The sequence below is a fragment of the Pristiophorus japonicus genome, chromosome 7, assembly GCF_044704955.1.
Source record: "Pristiophorus japonicus isolate sPriJap1 chromosome 7, sPriJap1.hap1, whole genome shotgun sequence".
Taxonomy (NCBI): Eukaryota; Metazoa; Chordata; class Chondrichthyes; family Pristiophoridae; genus Pristiophorus; species Pristiophorus japonicus.
The window spans coordinates 233486332-233499862 of NC_091983.1; the positions used below are offsets into that span (position 1 = coordinate 233486332).

At 46.6% G+C, this 13531-nt stretch overlaps 1 pseudogene; it reads right to left on the bottom strand.

Annotated features, from left to right (window-relative positions):
- LOC139266697 (equilibrative nucleobase transporter 1-like) overlaps positions 1-7963 on the bottom strand; it is a 67257-nt pseudogene extending 59294 nt beyond the window's left edge.
- Between the last annotated feature and the right edge of the window lie 5568 nt (positions 7964-13531).

Genomic DNA, 13531 nt, shown 5'->3' on the forward strand with positions numbered 1-13531 from the left:
AGAACCTCTTTCTTAATCCTACCTATGTCATTGGTACCTACATGTACCACGGCAACTGGATGCTCCCCCTCCCACTCCAAGTTCTCCTCCGGCCTGGCGGAGGAGATGTCCTTTACCCTGGCACCAGGTAGGCAACATCGCCTTCGGGATGCACACTCTCGGCTGCAGAGAACCCGATCTATCTCCCTAACTATACTGTCCCCTTCTCCAACCACCTGCCTCTTTACTCCCTGCACTTGAATGGCTTTCTGCACCACGGTACCTTGGTCAATCTGCTTGTCCACCCCGCAGTCTGCACACTTATCCACAAGTGTTGCAAGAACCTAAAATCTATTGGACAAGTGCAGGGACTGAGGCTCCTGCAATACTACCTCCTGGATCCCCTTACCTGCTTCACTCGCAGTCACATGCTCCAGTCCCTGACCATGTGTCAATTCTAAAGTATTTAATCTAGAGGGTGTGGCTGCCTCCTGGAGCAACAGGTCCAAGTAACTTTCTCCCTCTCTCATGTCTCGCAATGTCTGCAGCTCGGACTCCAGCTCCTCAACCCGGAGCCGCAGACACTTACCGCAGATGTAGTCGCCCTCGACCAAAACTTCTAGAACCTCACACATATTGCAGCAACAACACATCTTCTGTTTTCCCATTAATTTATTTAATTAATTAGTTTAGCGTTAATCAAGTATTTACCCTATATAGTTTATCAAATTAGTTAAACAAGTAAAGGTCAGTTTTTAGTATTTAGTTATATGCTATATATTAATTTAAAAGAAAAACTTAGCCCACAATCACAACCAATCACTTACCTGCATTACCTGTGATGTCACACACAGGGTTCTCCTCACCCGGAGCCATGCGATCTCCTGGGAGAGGCATTAACCAGAAAAAAACCCAGGCCAATTGCGGAAAAATCTGGGAAAATTCCTCTCCGATCCAACCAGGTGATCAAAACTAGTCCAGGAGATCACACTGGCTGTATGCTGATGGTATGTTGCCTCCCGAGTGCAAGGGTCAAGGATGTCTCAGAACGGCTGCAGGGCATTTTCGAGAGGGAGGGTGAACAGCCAGTTGTCGTACTGCATATAGGTACCAAAGATATGGGTAAAAAACTGGATGAGGGCCTACAAGCTGATTTTAAGGAGCTAGTTTAAAAAGTGGGACCTCAAAGGTAGTAATCTCAGGATTGCTACCAGTGCCACATGCTAGTCAGAGTAGGAATTGCAGGATAGCTGAGATAAATTGCAGGATAGCTCAGGAATGGTGCAGAAGGGAAGGATTTAAATTCCTGGGACATTGGAACCGGTTCTGCGGGTGGTGAGACCTGTACAAACCGGACGGTCTGCACCTGGGCAGAACCGGCACCAATGTCCTAGGGGGAGTGTTTTCTAGTGCTGTTGGGGAGGGGTTAAACTAATATGGCAGGGGGATGGGAAACTAGGCAGGGAGACAGAGGGAAATAGAATGGGGGCAGAAGCAAAAGATAGAAAGAAGAAAAGTAAAAGAAAAAGTGGAGGGCAGAGAAACCTAAGGCAAAAATCAAAAAGGGCCACATTGCAGCAAAATTTTAAAGGGGCAAAGTGTGTTAAAAGGACAAGCCTGAAGGCTCTGTGCCTCAATGCGAGACGTATTTGTAATAAGGTGGAGGAATTAACTGCGCAGGCAGTAAAGTGTGTTAAAAACGAATATGATATAATTGGTATCATGGAGACATGGCTCCAGGGTGACCAAGGCTGGGAGCTCAACATCCAGGGGTATTCAACATTCAGGAACGATAGACAGAAAGGAAAAGGAGGTGGGGTAGCATTGCTGGTTAAAGAGGAAATTAACGCAATAGTAAGGAAGAGCATTAGCTTGGATGATGTGGAATCTGTATGGGTGGAGCTGACCAAACTGGTAGCAATACGGTGAGGAGGATTTCCTAGAGTGTATTAGGGATGGTTTTCTAGACCAATATATCGACGAACCAACTGGAGGGCTGGCCATCCTAGATGGGTCATGTGTAATGAGAAAGGACTAATTAGTAATCTTCTTGTGCGAGGCCCCTTGGGGAAGAGTGACCATAATATGGCAGAATTCTTTATTAAGATGGAGAGTGACACAGTTAATTCAGAGACTAGGGTTCTGAACTTAAGGAAAGGTAACTTCGATGGTATGAGACGTGAATTGGCTAGAATAGACTGGCGAATTATATTTAAAGGATTGACGGTGGATAGGCAATGTCAAACATTTAAAGATCACATGGATGAACTTCAATAATTGAACATCGTTGTCTGGAGTAAAATTAAAATGGGGAAGCTGGCTCAACCATGGCTAACAAGGGAAATGAAGGATCGTGTTAAATCCAAGAAAGAGGCATATAAATTGGCTATATAAAGCAGCAAACCTGAGGACCACAAGGAATTTAAAATTCAGCAGAGGAGGACAAAGGCTTTAATCAGGAGGGGGAAAAGAGAGTATGAGAGGAACCTTGCTGGGAACATAAAAACTAATTGCAAAAGCTTCTATAGATATATGAAGAGATCAAGATTAGTGAAGACAACCGTAGGTCCCTTGCAGTCAGAATCAGCTGAATTTATAATGGGGAACAAAGAAATGGCAGACCAGTTGAACAAATACTTTGCTTCTGTCTTCACGAAGGAAGACACAAATAACCTTTCGGAAATACTAGGGGACCGAGGGTCTAGTCAGAAGGAGGAAGTGAAGAAAATCCTTATTAGGCTGGAAATTGTGTTTGCAAAATTGATGGGATTGAAGGCTGAAAAATCCCCAGGGCCTGGTAATCTGCATCCCAGAGTACTTAAGGAAGTAGCCCTAGAAATAGTGGATGCAATTGTAATCATTTTCCAACAGTCTATCGACTCTGGATCAGTTCCCGTGGACTGGAGGGTAGCTAATGTAACACCACTTTTTAAAAAAGGAGGGAGAGAGAAAACGGGGAATTATACACCAGTTAGACTGAAAATGATGGAATCAATTATTAAAGAAGAAATAGCAGCGCATTTGGAAAGCAGTGACAGGATCGGTCCAAGTCAGCATGGATTTGTAAAAGGGAAATCATGCTAGACAAATCTTCTGGAATTTTTTGAGGATGTAACTCGTAGAGTGGACAAGGGAGAACCAATGGATGTGGTGTATTTGGACTTTCAAAGGCTTTTGACAAGGTCCCACACAAGAGATTGATGTGCAAAATTAAAGCAGATGGTATTGGGAGTAATGTACAGATGTGGATAGAGAACTGGTTGGCAGACAGGAAGCAGAGAGTCTGGATAAATGGGTCCTTTTCAGAATGGCAGGCAGTGACTAATAGGGTGCTGCAGGGCTCAGTGCTGTGACCCCAGCTATTTACAATATACATTAATTATTTCGATGAAGGAATTGAGTATCATATCTCCACGTTTGCAGATGACTCTAAACTGGGTGGTGGTGAGAGCTGTGAGGAGGATGCTCAGAGGCTGCAGGGTGACTTGGACAGGTTAGGTGATTAGGCAAATGCATGGCAGATGCAGTATAATGTGGATAAATGTGAGGTTATGCACTTTGGTGGCAAAAACACGAAGGCAGAATATTATCTGAATGGCGGTAGATTAGGAAAAGGGGAGGTGCAACGAGACCTGGGTGTCATGGTATATCAGTCATAGAAAGTTGGCATGCAGGTACAGCAGGCGGTGAAGAAGGCAAATGGTATGTTGGCCTTCATAGCTAGGGGATTTGAGTATAGGAGAAGAAAGGTCTTACTGTAGTTATACATGGCCTTGGTTAGACCTCACCTAGAATATTGTGTTCAGTTTTGGTCTCCTAACCCCGAGGAAGGACATTCTTGCTATTGAAGGAGTGCAGCAAAGGTTCACCAGACTAATTCCCAGGATGGCAGGACTGACATATGAAGGGAGACTGGATCGTCGGGGCCTGTATTCACTGGAGTTTAGAAGAATGAGAGGGGATCTCATAGAAACATTTAAAATTGACGGGACTGGACAGATTAGATGCACTAAGAATGTTCCCAATGTTGGGGAAGTCCAGAACCAGGGGACACAGTCTAAGGATAAGGGGTAGGCCATTTAGGACTGAGATGAGGAGAAGCTTCTTCACTCGGAGAGTTGTTAACCTGTGGAATTCCCAACGCAGAGAGTTGTTGATGTCAGTTCATTGGATATATTCAAGAGGGAGTTAGATTTGGCTCTTACAGCTAAGGGGACCAAGGGATAGGGAGAGAAAGCAGGAAAGGGGTACTGAGGTGAATGATCAGCCATGATCTCATTGAATGGTGGTGCAGGCTCGAAGGGCCGAATGGCCTCCTCCTGCACCTATTTTTCTATGTTTCTATGTCTGCTGTGGCTTTTATTCCCACCCTCGGGCCTCGGTCTGCTCCGGCTCAGGTACGTCGCCGCTCTGCGGAAAAAGTTAGGAAAAACAAGGCAAAGCAAAACCTCCCGCCCCCACTTCACCAGACTCTCCCACTTACTAAACCCTGTTTTCCCACTCTGAGCTGCTGCACTCCGAGCTAACAGCACGTGCCCTCGATTTTTAAATTGCTTGTGGCTCAGATGAGTCACCACTGGTCAGCTGCTCAAAAACCGGTTTTAACTAGTTTTAACTAACTGGCTATTTAGCAAACTACTGGAGAGCTAGCTTGCTAGTTTGTCTCTACCTCAGCCTGAAAGAATGCTAAATATTTAACTGTTAATCTTACTGAGAGGCGACTAGCAATTGCCACCAGCCTCCAAACCCTTGAGACTCTCCCACTCACCAAACTCGGTTTTCCCACTCTGAGCTGCTGCACAGATGCAAAGTATTCATTATATATCTTACCGACATCTTCTGCCTCTACACACAGATTTCATTGACGGTCTCTAAGAGGCCCCACTCTTTCTCTAGTTATCCTCTTGCTCTTAATATATCTATAAAACATCTTTGGCTTTTCCCTGATTTTACTGCCAACATTCTTTCATTCTCTCTCTCTGACTTCCTGATATCTTTTTTAATTCTTATACTCCGCTAGAGTTTCTGCAGTGTTGAGTTCTCCGTATCTGTCATAAGCTTCCCTTTTTTTTTATCTTACTCGATATGTCCCCCGACATCAGAGGGCTCTAGATTTGTTAGCCCCACCCTTTTATTAGTGGAACATACTTGCTCTGTACCCTCAGGATCTCCTCCTTGAATGACTCCCACTGCTCTGACACTGATTTCCCATCAAGTAGCCAGTTTCAGTCCATTTTGGCCCAATCCCATCTCAGCTCAGCAAAATTGGCTTTTCCCCAGTTGAGAACTTTTTTCACTGGTCCCCCTTTTTCCTTTTCCATAACTACCCTAAATCTTACTGAATTATGGTCACGAGCACCAAAATGCTCTCCCACTGATACCCCTTCCACCTGCCCCTCTTCATACCCCAAAACTAAGTACAGAACTGACCCTTCCTTGTTGGGTTTGTTATGTACTGGCAAAATAATTTTTCCTGAATGCATTTTAGGAATTCCGCACCTTCTGTACCATTCACACTACCTTTTTCCAAGTTAATATGGGCATAGTTGAAATCCCCCACTATTACAGCTCGATAGATTTTGCACTTTGCAGCAATTTGCCCACATATTTGTTCTTCTATCTCACTCTGACTGCTTGGGGGTCTATAGTACACTCCCAATATTGTGATCGCCCCTTTTTTATTCTTTAATTCAACCCATATGGCCTCGTTTGATGACTCCTCTAACATATCATCCCTTCCCACAGATGTGATTGTTTCTTTAATCAATACTGCGACACCCCCTCCTGTTTTACCCCCCTCTCTATCCTGTCTGAAAATCCTGTAACCAGGAAAGTTCAGCTGCCATACCTATCCTTCTGTCAGCCACGTCTCAGTAATAGCTATAATATCATACTGCCAAGTGTCAATCTGTGCTCTCAGCTCATCTGCCTTATTTCCTATACTCCTTGCATTGAAGTATATCACATTTAGTATTGCCAAACTACCCTTTTGTCTATTTTCCAGCCCATGTTTCATCTATCTTCCAAATTCACTTTCTACTTCTACTACTCTGCTGCCCAATTCCAGCTTTACTTCTCTTCCCCACTGAATCTATTCTCCAGTTCCCATCCCCCTGCCAAGCTAATTTAAACCCTCCCCAATAAGAATAGCAAAACCTCCCGCGAGGATATTGGTCGTGGGTATAATGAGGAGCAACCTGTCCGGCTTGTACAGGTCCCACCTCCCCCAGAAACAGTCCCAATGCCTCAGGAATCTAAAGCCCTCCCGCATGTACCATCTCTCCAGCCACGTATTCATCTTCTCTATCCCCCTATTTCTGTACTCACTAGCACGTGGCTCCGGGAGTAACCCGGAGATTGCTACCTTTGAGATCTTGCTTTTTAATCTTTCTCCTAGCTCCCTAAACTCTGCCTGCAGGACCTCACCCCTCTTTCTACCTATGTCATTCCCTTCACTTATCTCTTCCTATTTACATACCTATAGAAATGGTTACGATCTGTTTTTATGTCTCTTCCTAATTTACTCCCATATTCTTTTTCTCTTTCCAGATCAATTTCTTGGTCCTTCTTTGCTGAATTCTAAAATCCTCCTAATCCTCAGGCTTATTAGTCTTTCTGGCACCATTATAAGCCTCTTCATTCGATCTAATACTAGTTTTAACATCTCTTGTTAGCCATGTTTAACCAGTTTTCCTGTGAGGTTTTTGTGTCTTAAAGGAATGTATATTTGTTGTAAATGATGTATTAGATCTTTAAATGCTAGCCGTTGCTTGTCTACCATCATATCTTTTACTGTAGTTTCCCAATCTACCTTAGCCAAGTCACCCCTCATACCGACATAGTTTGCTCTGTCCCTCTCTCCCTGTCACTCTTTTTCACTGTCCCTCTCTCGATCTGTCATCCCTTTCTCTCTCTCAGTTTCTCTCTCTCTCTGTCTCTCTCTTTGTCCCTCTCCCTCGCTCTCTCTGTTCCTCTCTCTCTCTGTCCCTCTCTGTCACCCCTGTCTCTCTCTTTCCCTCTCTCTCTTTCTCTGTCTCTCTCTTTGTCCCTCTCCCTCACTCTCTCTCCCCCTCTCTCTCTGTTTCTCTCTCTCTCTGTCCCTCTCCCTCCATCACTCCTTACTCTCTCTCTCTCTCTGTCCCTCTCTCATTCTCTGTCCCTCTCTCTCTCTTTCTCTGTCTTTCTGTCTCTCTCTCTGTCCTGCTCGCTCTTTCTCTCTGTTCCTCTCGTTCTCTGTCCCTCTCACTCTGTCACCACTTTCTCTCTCTCTCTGTCCCTCTCTCTCTCTCTCTCTTTCTCTCTCTCTGTGTCTCTCTCTCTCCCTCACTCTCTCTCTGTCCCTCTCTCTGTCACCCATTTCTCTCTCTCTCTCTCTCTCTCTGTTTCCCTCTCTCTCTCTCTCTGTGTCTCTCTCTCTCTCTCTGTCTCTCTGTTTGTCTCTCTCTGGCCCTCTCCCTCCCTCACTCTCTCTGTCCCTCTCTCAATCTCTGTCCCTCTCTCTCTCTCTTTCTCTGTATTTCTGTCTCTCTCTGTCCCTCTCGCTCACTCTCTCTCCTCCTCTCTCTCTGTCCCTCTCTCTCTGTCACCCCTTTCTCTCTCTCTGTCTCTCTCTCTCGTTCTCTGTCACTCTCTCTCTCTGTTGCCCTCTCTCTCTGTCCCTCTCTCTCTGTCCCTCTCTCTTTCTGTCCCTCTATCTCCCTCCCTTCGGACACTTACTGGTGCCATTCCAAACTCAGTCACTCTCTCTCCCTCTTTCCCCTACCCCCTCCCTTCCCTCATCCCGCAGATACTCACTGGTGCCATTCCTCGCGCCGGGGTCGCTGGAGTTGTGCAATGGGACACAGAGGTCGGAGAAATATTCCTCCTTCTTCAGTACGAAGATGAGGGAAGCCCAGCCGAAGATCACGCCCGTGAAGCTGATGCACTCGAAGAGCCCGGTGGCAAAGGTCAAATACCGCTTGGCCTTCTTGTTCAACGGTGCCATTGACCCCGAGTCTTGTAAAATGCCCTTTGATAACCTGGGAGGTTCCTGATCCAGTGCCTGAAAGAAAGAGCTCCCATTTCTACAGTGCCTTTCACCACCTCAGGACATCCCAATCGCTGTACAGTCAATGACCTACTTTTTGAAGTGTAGTCATTGTTGTAATGAAGGAAATGCCGCAGCCAATTTGCACACAGCAAGAACCCACAAACAGCAATGTGATCAATGACCAGATAATCTGTTCATATTGATGTTGGTTAAGGGATAAATATTGGTTCCCAGGACACGGGAGAAACCTCATTCCCTGATCTTCTTCCAATAATGGCCATAGGTTCTATTATGTTCTCCCAAGGGGATAGATGGAGCTTTGGTTTAAAATCGCGAAAGACAGCGTATCCTACAGTGCAGTGCTCCCTCAGTACTGACCCTCTGACAGTGCAGTGCTCCCTCAGTACTGACCCTACAACAGTGCAGTGCTCCCTCAGTACTGACCCTCTGACAGTGCAGTGCTCCCTCAGTACTGACCCTACAACAGTGCAGTGCTCCCTCAGTACTGACCCTACAACAGTGCAGCGTCCCTCAGTACTGACCCTACAACAGTGCAGTGCTCCCTCAGTACTGACCCTACAACAGTGCAGTGCTCCCTCAGTACTGACCCTACAACAGTGCAGCATCCCTCAGTACTGACCCTACAACAGTGCAGTGTTCCCTCAGTACTCACCCTCCGACAGTGCAGTGCTCCCTCAGAACTGACCCTCCGACAGTGCAGCGTCCCTCAGTACTCACCCTCCGACAGTGCAGTGCTCCCTCAGTACTGACCCTACAACAGTGCAGCGTCCCTCAGTACTGACCCTCTGACAGTGCAGCATCCCTCAGTACTGACCCTACAACAGTGCAGTGCACCCTCAGTACTGACCCTACAACAGTGCAGCGTCCCTCAGTACTGACACTCTGACAGTGCAGCGTCCCTCAGTACTCATCCTCCGACAGTGCAGTGCTCCCTCAATACTGATCCTACAACAGTGCAGCGTCCCTCAGTACTGACCCTCTGACAGTGCAGTGCTCCCTCAGTACTGACCCTACAACAGTGCAGTGCACCCTCAGTACTGACCCTACAACAGTGCAGTGCTCCCTCAGCACTGACCCTACAACAGTGCAGTGCTCCCTCAGTACTGACCCTACAACAGTGCAGTGCTCCCTCAGTACTGACCCTACAACAGTGCAGTGCTCCCTCAGTACTGACCCTACAACAATGCAGTGCTCCCTCAGTACTGACCCTACAACAGTGCAGTGCTCCCTCAGTACTGACCCTACAACAATGCAGTGCTCCCTCAGTACTGAACCTAAAACAGTGCAGTGCTCCCTCAGTACTGACCCTACAACAGTGCAGTGCTCCCTCAGTAATGACCCTCCGATAGTGCAGCGTTCCCTCAGTACTGACCCTACAACAGTGCAGCGTCCCTCAGTACTGACCCTACAACAGTGCAGTGCTCCCTCAGTACTGACCCTACAACAATGCAGTGCTCCCTCAGTACTGACCCTACAACAATGCAGTGCTCCCTCAGTACTGACCCTACAACAGTGCAGTGCTCCCTCAGTACTGACCCTACAACAATGCAGTGTTCCCTCAGTACTGAACCTACAACAGTGCAGTGCTCCCTCAGTACTGACCCTACAACAGTGCAGTGCTCCCTCAGTAATGACCCTCCGATAGTGCAGCGTTCCCTCAGTACTGACCCTACAACAGTGCAGTGCTCCCTCAGTACCTACCCTCCGAAAGTGCAGCACTCCCTCAGTAATGACCCTCCGACAGGGAAGAGCTCCCTCAGTACTGACCCTCCGACACGGCAGCGCTCGATCAGTACTGACCTTCCGACAGGGCAATGCTCCTTCAGTACTGACCCTCCGAAGTGCAGTGTTCCCTCACTACTGAGCCTCCGACAGGACAGCGTTCACTCAGTACTGACTCTCCCAGTATTGTCCCACCCTCATGAGACGTCAGACGTTGGTTACACTCCGAAAAGAATGCGGAGAATCCTGTTCAGTGATTTTCAATTTTACCCAGGGAGGGGTGAGAATGAGGAACTCATGATTGAGGTGAGATACAAAAAGGGGAAGCTGGATAATCACAAGTGTGAGAAAGCAATTGAAGGATAAGTTGATGGGGTGAGATGAAGTGTGGTGGGAGAAGGCCCGTGTGGAGCATAAACACTGGCATGGACCTTTTGGGCCCAATGGCTATTTTCTGTGCTGTAAATATTTTGTTACACTTGCGGAAAACTCTTCCTCATTAATCTATAATTTGCTGACTACTTCCGTAAAATCTAAAATGCAAATTATACAGCCCTCAAAATCAAAACAAAAATAAATGTGGTGAGATAAGAAGAAATTATGGTAGATAATAATTGTTGTGTATTCAATAACTGTTAGACTGAGTACTGTTTAACTCCAAGAGGTATGTCCTTGGCTCTGCTTTAGTAAGGCCCAAAATGAATAATATATAAAATGACTGGCCTTTTATACTTGGGCTGCACACATATGCGTGCAGCCCAATGGCCTCCAACAGTGACGCCATCTAGTGGCTAATGATCCTGAAAGTACATACATGACAATACCCACCTCTGAGATATTAACACAGTCTTTTATAAATTGAGATGGTCCGGTGTTTTACCCTCTCGGGTTGACCATCTCAGTTCAACTCCAGCCTTGGGTGAGTGTTCAGAGTCTGTTGTGACTGGTGGCTGGGTGGCTGACCTGATGGGAGTGGCAATGGCCATGTCAGGGATTGAAAGTCTATTTTCATTGAACATGTCAGTGATTGAAAGTCCTGATTCACTGATGACCACTGAGTGCTCTGATGACTGGGGGTAGGTTGGTTGGTCATTGATTGTCTCTTCCTCCGACTGTTCCAGTTCGTCTGTGTGCCGCAGCTTTGTCTGATCCATATGATTCCCGCATGTTTGGCAATTTTTGAGCTTGACAATAAATACTCTGTTGCCCTCCTTGGCCAGGACAGTACCAGCGATCCACTTGGGACCCTGACCATAATTCAGAACATATACAGGATCATTTACAGAAATATCGCGTGACACAGCAGTGCGATCGTGATACCTGTGCTGACTTTATCTTCTATATTCAACATAATCATTCAAGTCAGGGTGTACAAGAGATAGCTTGGTCTTAAGACCTCTCTTCACCATTAGTTCAGCCGGTGAGACCCCGGTAAGCGTGTGTGGTCTTGTCCTGTAACTAAGCAGTATGCATGATAGGTGGGTCTGCAGTGACCCTTGGGTTACTTGCTTCATACTCTGCTTTATGATTTGGACAGCACGTTCTGCTTGTCCATTGGATGCAGGTTTGAACGGTGCTGACTTTACATGTTTGATACCATTGAGTTTCATAAACTCTTGAAAATCCTGACTGGTGAAGCACGATCCGTTGTCGCTAACAACCATGTCAGGCAGACCATGTGTCACAAGCATGACACTGACATTCTCAATGGCAGCTGTGGATGTACTGGATGGCATGATTATACACTCTATCCACTTCGAATATGCATCCACCACAATTAAAAACATCTTCTCCAGGAATGGACCTGCAAAGTCGATGTGGATCCTGGACCATGGTTTGGACGGTCACGACCACAGACTCAGCGGTGGTTCTGCTGGTGCTTTGCTGAGCTGCATGCAAGTGTTGCACTGATGCACACATGATTCCAGCTCAGAGTCAATTCCTAGCCACCATTCATGAGACCTGGCGATGGCTTTCATCATTACAATGCCGGGATGTGTGCTATGTAGCTCACGCACAAATTTCTCTCTCCCTTTCTTGGGCATAACAACACGACTGAATAGACAGTTCATCTTTACGACCAATGTAAGGTTTGGTCTCCTCGCACATTTGCTTGGGTATGGCAGACCAATCAACTTTGAGGATGCAACTCTTCACCACCGATAAAATCAGGTCATGGATGGTCCAGATCTTAGCTTGTTGAGCCGTGACAGGGAATCCTTCACTCTCAAAAGCATCCATAACTAACAATAGGTCCGCCAGTTGTGGTGTTTCCACCTCCGGTGTGGGCAACGGCAGATGGCTCAAAATATCGGCACAATTCTCGGTGCCAGGTCTATGGCGAATGACATAATCGTAAGCGGATAATGTCAGCGTCCACCTCTGGATGCACGATGGAGCATTGGTATTGATACCTTTGTTTTCAGAGAACAGTGAAATGAGCAGCTTGTGATCTGTCTCCAGTACAAGCCAAAGACCAAACAGGTACTGATGTATCTTTTTAACCCCATACACACAGGCTAGTGCTTCTTTCTCTACTATACTGTAGGCTCTTTCCACTTTAGACAAACTTTTTGAAGCATACACGACTGGTTGAAGTTTACCCAACTCATTAGCTTGTTGGAGTACGCAACCAATTCCATATGACGAAACATCGCAGGCCAATACTAAATGTTTACATGGGTCATAATGTACCAACAGCTTGTTAGAGCAAAGCAGATTAGTGGCTTTCTCAAAAGCTCTGTCTTGAGACACATCCCACAACCAGTTGTCGCCTTTTTTTAGCAGCATGTGCAGTGGTTCTAATACGGTGCTCAATTTAGGTAGGAAGTTATCGAAGTAGTTGAGTCGATCCAGGGAAGAACGCAGCTCCGTCACATTCTGCGGCCTGGGTGCATTCTTGATGGCTTTGGTTTTTGCGTCCGTGGGCCTGATGCCGTCAGCAGCAATTTTCCTCCCCAGGAATTCAACCTCTGGTGCCATGAAGACGCACTTCGAGCGTTTCAGTCTGAGTCCCACTTTGTCCAGACGATGTAGAACCTCTTCCAGGTTGTTCAGAAGCTCCTCGGAGTCACGACCTGTGATCAGGATGTCATCTTGGAACACAACGGTTCTGGGAACAGACTTCAGTAGACTCTCCATGTTCCTCTGAAATATGGCTGCAGCCGAGCGAATTCCACCTGTGATAAATAAACTGTCCTTTATGCGTGTTAATGCATGGAAGTCTCTTTGACTTCTCGACCAGCTCCTGTGTCAAGTAGGCCAACATCAAGTCCAGTTTGGTAAACGACTTCCCCCCCGGCTAGCATTGCAAACAAGTCATCAGCCTTCGGTAATGGGTACTGATCCTGTTTCGAAACCCTGTTGATCGTAGCCTTGTAGTCTCCACAGATTCTGACTGTGCCATCACTTTTCAGCACAGGAACAATGGAGCTGGCCTATTCATTAAATTCAACCAGTGATATGATCCCTTCATGCTGGAGTCTGTCCAGTTCGATTTCGACCTGCTCCCTCATCATATATGGAATTGCCGAGCTTTATGATGGATGGGTCTTGCATCCAAGTCCACGTGGATCTGTACCTTGGCTCCCGTGAAGTTGCCGATGCCTGGTTCGAACAGTGAGGGGAACTTTTTCAATATTTGGGCACATGTATCTTCCTCCGAAGACAATGCCTTGACGTCATTCCAGTCACATCATATTTTTTCAAGCCAGTTCCTGCCGAACAGCATTGGGCCGTTGCTTGGGACAATCCACAGCAGTAACTCATGAACCGCACTGT